This window comes from Pristiophorus japonicus, chromosome 21, assembly GCF_044704955.1.
Source record: "Pristiophorus japonicus isolate sPriJap1 chromosome 21, sPriJap1.hap1, whole genome shotgun sequence".
Taxonomy (NCBI): Eukaryota; Metazoa; Chordata; class Chondrichthyes; family Pristiophoridae; genus Pristiophorus; species Pristiophorus japonicus.
The window spans coordinates 66,903,091-66,919,326 of NC_091997.1; positions in this window are offsets into that span (position 1 = coordinate 66,903,091).

A 16,236-nucleotide genomic window follows, 5' to 3' on the forward strand; every position below is an offset into this window, starting at 1 on the left:
TAATAATGAGAAACAGCTTCAGCTGCTCTGCCAAAATAAATTATGAAACCAGAATAAAAGAAAACTTGTTTCAATTCTGACCGAAACTGTAACAGGTGGGGTAAGGAGCTTAAAGGCACAATTCAAAGCCAGGGTGGCTTCTGTGAGTACCTACAATGCTAATTGTGGTGCTGAGGCACATAGACCAAGGTGTTTCCAAGTTCAATCCCTGATCCGTGTTGGTGATTCAGGTACTACAATTGCGCTCTGTATCCCTGAGTATAGAAAGAAAGACAGACTTAGAATCATAGAATCGCACAGCACAGGAGGTGGCCATTCGGCCCATCGTGCCTGTGCCGGCTCTGTGAAAGAGCGATCCCATTAGTCCCACTCCCCCTGCTCTTACCCCACAGCCCTGCAAATGTTTCCATTTCAAGTATTTATCTGATTCTCTTTTGAAAGTTACGATTGAATCTGCTCCCACCGCCCTTCCAGGCAGCACGTTCCCGATCACAACAACTCGGTGGGTAATGGGAGGGCAGGAAAATATTCGGTACAAATCTTTGTCAAGGTTAGAAATGAAGAGAATATACTCATTCAAATGCAAACAAATTTAAAGTGTTTTTTTAATGCAAGCTTTTGTCACGTCCCATATTTTGGGGGGTGGGAAAGGGCGGTGAAGGATGTAATTGCTGGGGAATGGAATATTTGACCACTTCTTATACCCAGTATCTCCAGATCAACCTATTGAGCTCCCAAAAATACCACCCTCTGAGGTGTACAGAAAAACATAAGAAATAGGATCAGGAGTAGGCCACCTGGCCCCTCGAGCCTGCTCCGCCATTCTGTATCATGGCTGATCTGATCATGGACTCAGCTCCACTTCCCTGTCCGCTCCCATTAACCCTTTACTCCCTTATCGCTCAAAATTCTGTCTATCTCCGCCTTAAATATATTCAATGACCCAGCCTCCACAGCTCTCTGGGGCAGCGAATTCCACAGATTTACAACCCTCTGAGAGAAAGAATTCCTCCTCATCTCAGTTTTAAATGGGCGGCCTCTTATTCTAAGACGATGTCCCCTAGTTTTAATTTCCTCTATGAGTGGAAATATCCTCTGCATCCACCTTGTCAAGTCCTCTCATTTTCTTATAAAGTCCAATAAGATCACCTCTCATTCTTCTGAACAATGAGTATAGGCCTAACCTACTCAACCTATCTTCATAAGTCAACCCCCTCATCTCTGGAATCAACCTAGCGAACCTTCTCTGAACAGCCTCCAATGCAAGTATATCCTTCCTTAAATACGGAGACCAAAACTGTACGCAGTACTCCAGGTGTGGCCTCACCAATACCCTGTACAGTTGTAGCAGGACTTCTCTGCTTTTATACTCTATCCCCCCTTGCAATAAAGGCCAACATTCCATTTGCCTTCCTGATTACTTGCTGTACCTGCAGACTAACTTTTTGTGTTTCATGCACAAGGACCCCCAGGTCCCTCTGTACTGCAGCACTTTGCAATTTTTTTCCATTTAAATTATAATTTGCTTTTCTATTATTTCTGCCAAAGTGGATAACCTCACATTTTCCCACATTATACTCCATCTGCCAAATTTTTGCCCACTCACTTAGCCTGTCTATATCCCTTTGCAGATTTGTTGTGTCCTCCTCACAATTTGCTTTCCCACCCATCTTTGTATCATCAGCAAACTTGGCTACATTACACTCGGTCCCTTCATCCAAGTCATTAATATAGATTGTAAATAGTTGGTGACCCAGCACCGATCCCTGCGGCATCCCACTAGTCACTGTTTGCCAACCGGAAAGTGACCCATTTATCCCGGTTTTCTGTTAGCCAATCCTCTATCCGTGCTAATATATTACCCCCAACCCCGTGAACTTTTATCTTGTGCAGTAACCTCTTATGTGCACCTTATCGAATGCCTTCTGAAAATCCAAATACACCACATCCACTGGTTCCCCCTTATCCACCCTGCTCGCTACAGCCTCAAAGAACTCCAGCAAATTTGTCAAATATGATTTCCCTTTCATAAGACCATGCTGGCTCTGCTTGATTGAATCATGCTTTTCCAAATGTCCCACTATTGCTTCCTTAATAATGGACTTCATATCAGCTTGGTGAACTGGCTTGTTCCAAGGGAATACCTGTATGAGGGGAGCTGAGGAGATTTACAAAATGAAAGTTCAGAGGAGCAATGACCAAAGCTGTGTCAGCAGAATGGAGAATGGCACAAGGGATTGCAGCAGGGAGAGATTGGTATCTAGAGCTGCAACGGTGAGGATCGGAAAGGCTGTTGTGACAATATCCTTATTGGAAGAAAATTCATCTTCAAACTTCCCCGCAGCCACAAAGAACAGCCCAGTGAGGGAGGAGACACTGACGAAAGACAGGAATGTGATTACTGCAGTGATCCGCTCTTATCAAAGCAGATCTGGCTACCTTTCGTAACAAGTCGGTTATCCCATCTCCAATCAGATTGCAGCAATAGCACACTTCTCTGCCTGTTCCCCTTTCTCTCCATTCTTTCGACACTCACGCTCAATCACCGCAGACAGTTCAGCGTGCTGGGCGCTTATAGTTCTGGGGAGTTTATTCGCCAGGGCAATGCCTGCCTCGGGGTCATAAACTCCGCAGCCTGTGAGTCGTTCACCCGCAGATACCGTGCTTGAACCGTCCACATAGTTCTCTCGGCCTGAGTGGTGTAACCCAGCCCGAAAGCCTATGTTAATTTCCCATACCCCTTCTACGGAACACCAGTGGGCTGTCCCTGAATAAATCATGTTGGCTGCGAGTCTTGGCTCGCAGAAACCCTTTACCCTTAGGTCTATTTGAGAGAAGAGCAGGGTCCAGCGAGCAATGCGGGCACTGCTCACAGACCCGTCCTTGATTCTCCCATCCAGGAGCATTTAGGTGGGCGTATGGTGGGTAAGGGGTGTGATAGGGGATCCCCCTGTGAAGATCAGTGATCTTTTCACAGCCCAGTGAGTGGCTAGGAGGTGCCGCTCACAGTTGGAATATCCCTTCTCCACATCCGTGAGTATCCTGGAGGAGTAGACCATTGGCCTCAGCTGGCCATGCTGCTCTTGGAGCAGTACTGCGCTCAGGCTGTCCCCACTGGCTGCTACCTCCAGGAAAAACTCTTTACCCCCATCTGTGGCCCCTAGAGCTGGCGCGGTCTGCAGGTCTTTCTTGAGTTGGATAAATGCTGCCTCCCAATCTTTGTCCCATTCCCACTCCACTCCCTTGTGCAGGAGTCGGAGCAGAGGGGCTGCGGTGGTTGCATAATCCTCAATGAAATCTCTGCTGTACCTGGTTAGCCCTAGAAAAGATCTTACTCCTGTCACTGTGTTGGGGGCAGGTAACTTCTGCACTGCTTCCCTTCTAGCTTTGTCTATGGCTCTTTCCCCAGCGCGCACAGCCAGTCCCAGGAATTTTACTTCCTTCAGGCCGATCTGTGCCTTCTTAGGGATTACTTTAAACTCTTCTTTCAGCAGATCCAGCAGTTCAGCCAGCAGTCGGCCATGCTTCTCCCCCTCATTGGTGAACAGGAGCAGGTCATCCACATACTGTACTAATTGCTGGGGTCTGCTGAAACTCTTTAAACAGTTGGCCATACACTGATGGAAAATAATGGGGCTGTTGTGGAAGCCCTGAGGGAGACAGTTCCAAGTATATTGCTGCCCTTTAAAGGTAAAAGCAAACTTGTACTGATCTTCCCTTCTTAAAGGTATGGACCAGAACCCGTTGGAAATATTCAGCACCGTGAAGGTGGTCGCGGAGGCTGGGATACTTCCAATGAGGTCGGCGACAGCAGCAACGATGGGTGCGCAGGCGGGGATGTTACGGTTGAATACCGCGATAGTCCACCGTGGCTCTCCAGGAGTTGTTCGGTTTCTTAACCGGCCACAATGGAGAGTTCACATGGATAGCTATTGGTCTCAATACCCCCTGTTTAACCAGAAAACCCAAGGCTGTTTCCATGTCTGTTTCCGCCTCCCTGGGGAAGTTGTACTGTTTCTGTGGTCGGGTCATGGGGTCTCCATCTATGCTTAACTCGACCCCATTTATTCTCCCACAGTCGTGTTTGTGAGTGGCAAAAGCTGCAAGGTTTTTCCTCACATATTCTTGGTACTCTATCGGAGTGTTACTGACCAGCGATTCAAGGTCGTAACCCTCCTTTGGTTTCATGGTGCACACCGTCCCTTTGCCCTGTTTTCCTAGGATAACCATCACCTCACTCTCTTGACCCGTACAGACTGACGCCCAAAGACAGTGGTTTCTTAAATCCACTAGGATCCCATGGCCTAGGATGAAGTCAGCCCCTTGGATCCCTCTCCCTTCCTGCTCCCACTTCATCAGGGCACAAGTCCACTGAATGTGGAGTGCACCTAAATGAATGGAGAGCGGAACGGTGAATGAGCCTGTCTGTTCAGTGCCCGTGAAACCCACCAAGACAGAGGTGAGGTGGCGGGTTTAGCTGCATAGACAAGGATGCTTGAGGCACCGGTGTCCAGTAGGTAAGTCCCTTTCACCTTTTCCACCTCCATCTGAACGGTCAGTCTCCCCCACGTATCATACTCAAGGGCACACAGGTGGACAGGTTGCGCCTGTCCTAGTCACGGTTTTGGTTGGGAGGGGGCAGGTGGGATCTCGGTATCGGTGGCAGTGGCTACCCTTCCAGGCCATCTAACATGGCTCGGAGTGTGGTTGCAAGGTATCGAATGAATGGGGAGGGACTGGCTTATCGGTCTCGGCCCTTTTGGCCGGGGCTGGAAAACTCTTTCCTGCGCTATCCTTCCAAGGATTTCAACAATCCTTTCTCCAGTGCCCACTTTTTCTGCACCCAAAGCAGGTACGTTTTGTATCGGAGGGGTTGCCCCCCTCGTGGCGCCATTCCCTCTTATCCTGGCTAGGTCGGATTTCGTGGACCCTTCCCTTTTGTGGGAACTCTTCCGTCCCTCTGCTAGGGTCAGCTGCCGAACCACTCCCTGTTCGGTGGCTTGGGGATCTCTTTGGTCGAACCAGGCCTCAGCCTTGGTTTTTATTCGGGGTAAACTGCTAGCCACTAGGCTTCGGAGCCAGTGGGCTAACTCGTCCGGACTTAAGTTATCTCGGTCAATGTCCCCAATACAGGCGCTCTGGTACACAGGCCACAGTCGGTCTGCGAACGCCTGTGGGGTTTCCCCTGTGAGCTGCACTGTTTTCTCTACTCTGGAGAAGGGACTCCCGTCATTGCAGCCCATGGTTCTAAAATGTCTTTCTGGACAATGGAAAGTGTTCTCCGTCCCCTTTTGCTCTCAGTAGAGAGGGACTGGTACAGCTTGCTGTTCAGGGATAGGAGGAGCATCTTTGCCATTTCTGCATGATCGCACCCATTAATATCCCCTGCTTGTTCCACCTCCATAAAGTGGACTGAGGGGTCTCCCTTTTGAGTTAGCTTTCCCAAGTGGCTTATCATAGCCCTAAGCTGTTGGGGAGTATGGGGGATCACAAACTGACTTTCCAGGGGCCCTGGACCCCCGGCACTGGCGGGCGGGCCAAACTTCTGTTGCCGGACCGGGCACATTGGCCCTGGTTCTGGCTGTCCCTGTTCTGGCTCGCCTCCCTCTCCTCCCTGCGGCCAAGCCGAGCTGAAACTCAGCACCACAGGTGGTGGTGGTTCGCTATCCCTGTCTGCCTCACAGCTCGTTCGCCCCTCCTGCTGCTGTACCGGTGTAGTCACCGGTGCCACAGGTGGTGGCTGAACAGTTTCTTCCTTCTCTTCCAGGCTTACCTGGGGCGTACCCGGGCTTATTAGGCATACCATGCCATTTGCCTTGGACAGAGCAAGGTTTAAACTTTTGATTTGTTGCTGGCAGGGACAAACCCATTAGTGCTAGCTACTTTATACGCTGCTCGCACATCTTTTAATCTTTCCTGGAGCTCTTTTACTTGTAGGGTGAGGCGAGTGCTTTCCTCCCGCAGTAACTTTTCATTATTTTTGGCCTCGGTAACCTGACATTGAAAATAGTCCTGACTGTTTTTAAACCTTTCCATTATCTGGGTCCTTTCCTGTTTTAGCTTACAGAGTTCTCCCCATAACCTTTCTTCTGCCATAGCCCTCTCCTGATAGTTCTCTGCGCATTCCCATAACTCTGCCTGTAGTGTCTCATTGGTTTTGTCTAGGGGTTGGACCTGTCGATGTAGACAGACCAACCAAATTGCCTTCTCTACTGCTTCTTTGTGATCCTTGCTTGCTGTCCACTGGGCTGCAGCATCAGCTGGACGCTCAACACGCAGTAGACCAAGCACCCATTCTTTAGTGACATTGACCTTCTTACACACATAGGAGGAAATCCTCTCTTCCATTTTGGTTCTTTGCCCCAAACCAGCACTCTCCGCATCACACCCCTTGTACCAGAGTCCTGCCGCGGTCATCATTTTGTAACGGGTGGTCCCGGGGGTCAGGTTTACCTCTGACCTACTTGAGCGGCTCCCTCTCCCTTGGGTTCTAGACTCTGGGTTTATTTGGGGGTGTGATAAAGTGCAAAGGACAACTGGTTTGATGCAAAAGAACTTTGATTTTATTACAGACAAGAAAATACAATGTCAAACTTATAATCACTCGAATAAGGAACAATACATTACACATTCAAAGGGGGGTACAGTAAAATTTATCCCTCCCACCTCCCAATACCTAATCCTAGCTAAGTTAGACCCCAGGGCAGTCAGGGACTATGCTTACCAATCCTTTCTGGTTAGTTAGCGGTAGTTCGCGATTTCGGGGTTTGTTGAATTCTGTAGGTTCTGCTTGCCGTACCCCGAACATCGGAGAAGACTTCTTACGGCGCAATCTTCAGTTAGGTTGAGTCCGCTGATGCGGTAAGGCGCGTCTTGGATCTATGGGGTAAGTACCCAGTTTCCTTCGTTAGAAATAGGTTCAAAGTCTCTTTAGGTAATGTTTTCACCTGTTGGTAGTCAGGACTTAGATTGTAGAGTGGAAACTTTCGATTCTTCGGTTTCTCTCTGTTGGAGTTTTGTTTTGAGCTTGGTCGATCGCGGTGGTTTTTCGTTGGTACCACGTTGGCTGTGGTCGGTTGCTGCCACGATGGTGATGTTCTTCCTTCCTTCAGGACTTCAGGACTTCGAGGCTGGAGAAGTTAGTTTACAACTGTCGCGTTGCTTTCTCTCCCTTCTGATGATATACTCTCGGTTGTATGGCAAAGCGTGTCATGAGGTAGTAGCAAACTAGCCTCTGTTAAAACAGGGGGCCAGTTATATGGTTGGAGTTGTCCTAATCTTCACGCCAAATCAGTCCAAAATTCTTTGTTTAAATTTGACGGGCTTGACATTTCTTTGTAATATTTTGGCGAGCTCGTTAAAAGTTAATATGTCTTGGGTGGGTTGCATTTCTAAGTCTGTTTCCTGATAGAAATATTAGCTTGGTAATCACAATGTCCTTTTGTGCTTGGTTTTTTGCATACAGGCTGTAGTGGGCCCTTTGTTCTTATTCATGTTGAAGATGGCTTTTCTCAGTTTAGTTTGATGACTGGCCATCTCTGAGTTATTGTTGTAATGTAAATGTCTCTTGTTGAGAAGGGTTTTTGAATATCCATTCCTCCAGACAATTTACCTTAGTCCCAACACCCAGACAGTTCCAATAATCAAGTGGGCTTCTTTAGTTCTTTAGGCCCGCCCACAGACTTGAATTTGTCTTGTAAAAGTCCAAAATTCGATTAATTTTTGTAGTTTCTTCCATAAGCACTTTAGGATTTCAAACTTTCCAGTAGATAGTCCCAACTTAAATTTCCTTTCCAATGAGCCCAAACACTGGGGGAGGGGGGGGGGGGGGGGGAAGGGGGTTTCTGTGAATTTTGACCATTCATTGGCAGAGAGGGGGTAGGGAAAACCAACTCCAGCAGTACCCTACTCCTGACAAAATGTCTAGAACATGAACTCCTCATCACCAACACCCTGTTCCACCAGAGGGACAAATACAAGGCATCGTGGCAACACCCTCGCTCCAAACACTGGCACCTGCTTGACTATGTCATCGTCTGAGTCAGGGATCGCAAGGATGTGCGCATCACCTGCGCCATGACAGGAGCTGATGACTGCTGGACGGACCACCGCCTAATCCGATCAATCATCGACATCAACATAGCCCCAAAGCAGAGGGGACAGCAGAAGAAGCAGTGCCGCAAAAAAAGAGAGCCCTATACAGCCAGTGCCTCACAGCTAACCTGGCGTGCCTTGATGGCCCTGAATGCCCACAGTGCTTGGCCTGCCCTCCAGGCCTCCATAACCGTGCCTGTGAAGAGACACTTGGTCACTCAACCAGAAAACACCAGGACTGGTTTGATGAAAATGATCAGGTGATCCAAGAACTAATAGATCGCAAGTGCAGAGCATTTCTGAGCCTCAAGCAACAACCCAACTCGGGAGCAGCAAAGCAACATTACAGGCGGCTCAAGGCTGAGGTCCAACAAAAAACCCGGGACCTAAAGAACAGGTGGTGGATGGAGAAAGCACAGGAGATACAGCAGCTGGCCAACAACTATGATGTGCGAGGATTCTACATCGCAATCAAGGCCACCTATGGTCCAAACTCCCAAGGCCCCACCCCACTGCTGGCCAAGAACGGGGAAACACTCATCAAGGACACCAAGGCTGTCAGGGCCCACTGGAAGGAGCACTTTGAAGATCTCCTCAATCGAGACTCTGCCTTTGACTCGAGTGTTCTCAACTCCATCCTGCAGCATGCGACCCGCCACCAACTCAGTGAAACCCTAACGTTGCACGAGGTGAGGAAAAGCCATAAAACAGCTCAAGAACAACAAAGCTACGGCAGCGGATGGAATCCCTGCTGAGGCGCTAAAGTATGGCGGGGAGGCGTTGTTGGTGCGGATACATGACCTCATCTATCTCATCTGGAGTGAGGAGAGCATGCCGGGAGATCTCAGAGATGCAGTGATTGTGACCATCTTTAAAAAAGGGGACAAGTCCGACTGTGGCAACTACAGGGGAATCTCCCTGCTATCAGCCACTGGGAAAGTTGTTGCTAGAGTTCTCCTCAAGCATCTTCTCCCTGTGGCCGAGGAGCTCCTCCCGGAGTCACAGTGCAGATTTCGTCCCCTACGGGGCACAACGGACATGATCTTTGCAGCGCGACAGCTGCAGGAAAAATGCAAGGAGCAGCGCAAGCCCTTATACATGGCCTTTTTCAACCTTACAAAGGCCTTTGACACTGTCAACCACGAGGGTCTATGGAGCATCCTCCTCCGATTCGGATGTCCCCAAAAGTTTGTCAACATCCTTCGCCTGCTCCACGATGACATGCAGGCCGTGATCCTTACCAACGGATCCATTACAGACCCAATCTACGTCCAGACCGGGGTCAAACAGGGTTGTGTCATCGCCCTAACCCTCTTCTCAATCTTCCTCGCTGCCATGCTCTACCTCACAGTCAACAAGCTCCCCGCTGGAGTGGAACTAAACTACAGAACCAGTGGGAAGCTGGTTAACCTACGCCGCCTCCAGGCCAGGTCCAAGATCACCCCAACCTCTGTTGTTGAGCTACAGTATGCAAATGATGCCTGCGTCTGTGCACATTCTGAGACTGAACTCCAGGATATAGTCGACGTATTTACTGAGACGTACGAAAGCATGGGCCTTGCGCTAAACATCCCTAAGACAAAGGTCCTCCACCAGCCTGTCCTCGCTGCACAGCACTGCCCCCCAGTCATCAAGATCCTTAGCGTGGCCCTCGACAACGTGGACCATTTCCCATACCTCGGGAGCCTCTTATCAACAAAGGCAGACATTGAAGCGGAGATTCAACACCACCTCCAGTTTGCCAGTGCAGCCTTCGGCCGCCTGAGGTAAAGAGTGTTCGAAGACCAGGCCCTCAAATCTACCACCAAGCTCATGGTCTACAGGGCTATAGTAATACCCGCCCTCCTGTATGGCTCAGAGGCATGGACGATGTACAGAAGACACCTCAAATCGCTGGAGATATATCACCAACGATGACTCCGCAAGATCCTACAAATCCCCTGGGAGGACAGGCGCACCAACATTAGTGTCCTCGACCAGGCCAACATCCCTAGCATCGAAGCACTGACCACACTCGATCAGCTCCGCTGGACAGGCCACATAGTTCACATGCCAGACACGAGACTCCCAAAGCAAGCGCTCTATGCAGAGCTCCTTCACGGCAAACAAGTCAAAGGTGGGCAGCGGAAACTTTACAAGGACACCCTGAAAGCCTCCCTGATAAAGTGTGACATCACCACTGACACCTGAGAATCCCTGGCCAAAGACCGCCCTAAGTGGAGAAAGTGCATCTGGGAGGGCGCTGAGCACCTCGAGTCTCATCGCCGAGAGCATGCAGAAAACAAGCGCAGGCAGCGGAAGGAGCGTGCGGCAAACCAGTCCCATCCACCTCTTCCCTCAACGACTATCTGTCCCACCTGTGACAGGGTCTGTGGCTCTCGTATTGGACTGTTCAGCCACCTAAGGACTCACTGCAGGAGTGGAAGCAAGTCTTCCTCGATTCCGAGGGACTGCCTATGATGATGATGATGATGATAAAAATCCCATGAAGGGGCCCCCAGCAGAAGTAGAACACAGCACTTTAGCCTCGGCATCTTTTAGCCCCTGCGTCTAAAAGAAAAACAGCTGCTCTGATCTCGCGACTGCAGCACAGGAGGATGCCATTCGGCCCATCGTTCCTGTGCCGGCTCTGTGAAAGAGCGATCCAATTAGTCCCACTCCCCCCGCTCTCTTCTCATCACCCTGCAAAACTTTTCCTTTTTAAGTAGAGATATAATTCCCTTTTGAAAGTCACTATTGAATCTGCTTCCACCGCCCTTTCAGGCAGTGCGTTCCAGATCACAACTCGTTGTGTAGAAAAAGGTCTGCTCATCTCCCCACTGGCTTTTTTGCCAATTATTTACAATCTGTGTCCTCTGGTTACCAACCCTCCTGCCAGTGAAAACAGTTTCTCCCGATCGACTCTATCAAATCATTTTGAACGCCTCCATGTCAGGTCAGGGGGCAATGAGACTCACCTGCGATGGTGTCCTTGGTAGAATAGCCTTCCAAATCATTATCGAGACTCATACATGCAAAATTGGCCACCTGAGGGAGTACCTGAGTAGAGCCAATACTATACTATTTGCTTCAACCCCTCCCTATGGCAGCGAGTTCCACATTCTCACCACTCTCTGGTGAAAGAAGCTTCTCTATGGAACTGTACCCCGACATGAGTCGGTGTCTTCAGGGGATGTAGGGTGTTCGTTTTCCACTCTACTTTGATTCATAGACCTCGGGAATTACAGGAAGGATTCCACATAACGCAAAGTTTAGGCTTAAATCCAACTTAGTTTTATTACACACAAATCAACTAAAAATTACAGAACATAGAGATTGATCGAAGACATACAATCACCCATCCAGCCAGTTGCTGCTGCTAAGGATTGTAGGCTCATGGAGCTAGGGAAGGTGTTGGGTCCCTGCTGCTGCTTCATGGTCCTTGTTCCTTTGACCTGCTCCCCTGAGCTGCTGTTTCTTCCTTCTTCCTGTTACTCCTCACTTATTCTCAGCTCTTACATATATATCCATTTGAATATACACATCTCCTGTTGGGCTGCTTTCTGTTATTGTGTCTGAATGAGTCTCGATGGCTGTGATGATGGGCCTGGATCTGTTTGGATGGCCACAATTCACACACGGAATTGACAGGGCAAAACTCCTCATCTTTTGTGCCCCGTTATCCAAAAATGCATGCCTTGTGGGATCCTTTGTGGTTCTGGGTTTTCGCAGACTTGTAGTCTCCATAAGGAACTGGTTTTTCCCCTCCGGCCAATTAATCCTTGGGCTCCTCTGCTTTATTGTATCAAAACTCTTTGTCTCGATGTTAATTGGGTCTCGCGCCTGATCCCAGAAATCGCATTGATCAGTTCTGAGTCACCACCGGCCTCGGGCTGGTGCCCTTTCTCCAGCCCAACAGTCCCACAGGTTTTCTTTTAAACCATTTTAGTCTGTGGCCTCTTGCTGTGCCTCGATCATGAAAAGCGTAAACCTTTACAGAGAGGAGGGGGAATTAAAAACAAAGTATCCTGTGATCATCTCTTTGGTTATAATTTATCGATTTTATTTATTAAACCTGGGCATTTACACTATGAACGGGCTTTGAAATTGTTTTTTTTAAATTCTATTGTGGCAGCTTTCACTTGAAATTAGGTGTCTGGTTCTTAATAATGATGTAAGATTGCATTACACGGGATATACGGCACAGAAACAGGCCATTTGGCCCATTTAGGACTGAGATGAGGAGAAACTTCTTCACCCAGAGAGTTGTTAACCTGTGGAATTCTCTATCGCAGAAAGTTGTTGAGGCCAGTTGATTGGATATATTCAAAATGGAGTTAGATATGGCCCTTACGGCTAAAGGGATCAAGGGGTATGGAGAGAAAGCAGGAAAGGGATACTGAGGTGAATGATCAGCCATGATCTTATTGAATGGTAGTGCAGGCTCGAAGGGCCGAATGGCCTACTCCTGCACCTATTTTCTATGTTTCTAACCAGTCCATGCCGGCATTTGTGCTCCACTCGAGCCTCCTCCTGTCTTTCCTCATCTAACTCTATCAGCATAATCCTCTATTCCCTTCTCCCTCATATGCTTGTCTAGCCTCCCCTTAAATACATCGATACTATTCACCTCAACCCCTCCCTGTGGCAGCGAGTTCCACATTCTCACCACTCTCTGGGTAAAGAAGTTTCTCCTGAATTCAGGGGGTGGGGGAAGCACTGAACAAAAATGTGGACAGGAGGGGTACTGGTGTTGGAGGACATTCGGAAGGAGAGGGAGTGCTGGTAAATTATGTGGTTTTGACAGAGAGCGGCGGGGGGCACTATTGTGCATTCTAGAGCTTCAAATGGCTGCAGAGATTCCTGTATGTTGAGGGGCTCTTGGACACAAGGCGCATGGTGTGCGGTGAATTGAAAGGCAGCAGGGTCGCTGCTCTCAGACGGAGAGCGTGCTGGTGAGGTGCGCTTATATTTGGGGATGTGCTGTGTTGCAGTGAAGAGGGTATGCGGCGAACTAAGAGGCGGCTCCTTGCTAGCCAACAGACGAGGGATTGTGTGGCGTTGTGTCGGAGGCAGTGGGATGGATTTGAGCCGCGTTGGGGGGGAGCCAGACTTGTGTTTTTGGGGCGCCCAGTGAATGTGTGTGTATGTAGGGAGGGGAGAGACAATCACTGCAGGATTGGGAGCGTTTACTGACACTCTCGGGTCGACATTTCCCCGAACAGCCCTGGTGCGGTATCAGTGGTTAAAACTCTCTCTACTGACAGCTCTTCCTGTGTCCCCAGCACCTCCTGTCTCGCTCACAGACCGCGGGACGCTGTCCGCCAGCCTGGTGCTGAAAGCTCACTCTCGCGTCTCTCAAACCTTCCAGCTCCTACCGCACACACCCGCTGCCCAGTGTCGCCCACACGGCAAGCAGTCTATGCACCGGTCCTACACTAGAATCAGCCAGATTGTAAATAATATGCACGTTTTATGCATATATAGGCAACACAATGTGGCGTAATGGATAAACAGATGTAGGTGGATAGGAGCATAAATAATCAAGGAGAGGCCAACAGAGCGAGGTAGAGTGGTGAATACATAAATTGCCTCAGTGATATTAATGTACAATGTGCATGGCAAGCGAGCTCGGGACATACACACACCAACTGGGCTGGAGAAATAAAGGTTTGCTGCATATAGTACACTGGTATATCAGAGTGTTTGTGACGGGGGGTTCACTGTCTTTCTGTCTGTCTGTGCCCCTCACTGTATGTCTGTCTCTCTCTGTTTCTCTGTCTCTCTCTGTCTCGCAGTGTCTCTCATTGTCTCTCTCTCTGTCTGTCTCTGACTCTCTCTGTCTCGCAATGTCTCTCATTGTCTCTCTCTCTGTCTGTCTCTGACTCTCTCTGTCTCTCTATCTCACACTCTCTCTCTCTGTTGCTCTCTCTCTCTCTGTCTCTCAGTGTCTCTCTCTCTATCTCTCTTGCTCTCTCTGTGTCGCTCTCTCTCTCTGTCTCTCTCTCTCTCTGTCTGTCTGTCTCTCTCTGACTCTGGCTCTCTTTCTCTCTGTCTCTGTCTCTCTCTCTCTCTCTGTCTCTCTCTTTGTGTCGTGCTCTCTTTTTCTCTGTCTCTCTCTCTTTCTCTCTTGTTCTCTCTCTCTCGCTCTCTCTCTGTCCTTCGGTGCCTCCTGTACCTCAGTTTCTCTCAGTGTCTCTCTCTCTCTGTCTCAGTCTCTCTCTCTTTCTCTCTGTCGCTCAGTGCCTCCGGTATCTCAGTGTCTCTCTGTGTTTATCAATGTAATATATATATAGCGTCACCCAGTGGACTACTGTGGCATTGCAGCCATTGCTGTTTACAAGATTAAATAGGTCAGGTCACCTGAGTGATTCCTGAAGTTATCAGCCATCTTAAAGCCTGTGTGTTTGTGAGGTCATACTGAAAACATAACATTGGCGATGAAGGATAGGATAATCGGATAATCTAGCTGAAATTTTTGTTGGTGGATGATTCAGCCAACTGACAGAGAGACTTTGAGAGCTTCTCTGTTTTGATTAACAGCTAAAAATCCAAGGTAAATTACAAGCACACTTGGCTGAACTGTCAAGAGTCCAGATGGCCACACCTATGGGAATAATAGGGTGCTTGAGGGAGTTTCAATGTGACCGTGAAAGTTTCGGAGTGTATGTAGAGTGGCTAGAAATATTTTTCACCGCAAATAGTATAATCAAAGTCCCTGATGATGAAAATCATAACTGAGTGATGTTGGAAAGAAAACGGGCTATTTTCTTAACTGAAGCAGGGCCCGAGGTGTATGAAACCCTGAAAAATTTGCTTGTGCCTGTCAAACCAAAGGACACATCGCTTTAGCAGATTATAACTAAGTTAGAACAGCACTGCAGTCCTGAGCTCCTGGAAATTGCTGAAAGCTATCGCGTCAGAATACGAGATCAGTTAACTGATGAAAGTATCAGTGAGTACATTGTAGCATTAAAAAAGCTATCTATTCACTGTAATTTTGGAAACTTTCAGGACCAAGCATTGCATGACCGCTTTGTTTGTGGAATGAAAAATGATGTGATCAGAAGAAGTTATTGACAACTCCTAACTTGACTTTTGATTTAGCTTGTCAGACAGCTATGTCAATGGACATGGACGACCAATATTCCCGAGAATTTCATACTATTTCCAGTCCTCAGACAACCGAGGTGAATCGCCTGCAGGTTAAAAGTAAAAGGCAGTTGGGCCCCAAGGTCTCAGCAACTGGCAATGGTAACAGAGCATTGAAGTCCTGCTATCGGTACCAGGGACAACACATTGCTCAAAGTTGTCCATATGTGAAGGCAGAATGTTTCTTCTGCAGGAAAATTGGGCATCATGCCGACTGAAGAGTAAAACAACTTTCAAAGCTATAAGTAGAAATCTCCAGAATATGGAAGAAAAACAACAGGCCAAGGAAGTTTTAGAGCTATACATCATCAGGAGCACGAAGGTATCGAACAGTGATTCAAAAAATATCATCATCCACATAGATGTTGCAGGAACTAAGGAAATCAAACTGATGCATCCGTGAGTGTAGTACCAGACTCGCAATACCTCGACAAATTGCATAATTTCCCACTGGAGAACGCCAAGATAGAGCCGCGAGGCTACTCGGGAGAGAACATTCCTGTGGTAGGTCATATCACCGTACTGGTGAAATACAAGAATTAATTTCAGAGCTTGCCTCTCTTAGTAGTGGCAGGAGACAAGCCTGCCTTACTAGGAAGAAATTGGTTGGGATCACTGAAGCTGGATTGGAGTGAGATTGTTCGTGTTGAAATGAGATTTGCATCAAAGGATGATGTTATCAAGAAGTATCCGAAGGTGTTCTGTGAAACAAGCATCCAATTCAAGGCTTCAAGCCGAGTGTCAGGATACAGAAGGATGCTAGACTAGTTTATACAAGCCACGTCCCGTACCATATGCACAAAGTTGAGCAAGAACTCAAAAGACTAGAGACTGAGAACATTATCTCTAAGATAGATCTATGTAATTGGGCTCCACCCTAAGTCCGATAGTATGATAAGATTGTGTGGTGATTATAAAGTAACCGTAAACCAGCTTCTAGAGGGTAATGTCCCCAATACATTGCCGAATATAGAAGATTTGTTCACAACACTGATAGGTGGTCAGGTTTTC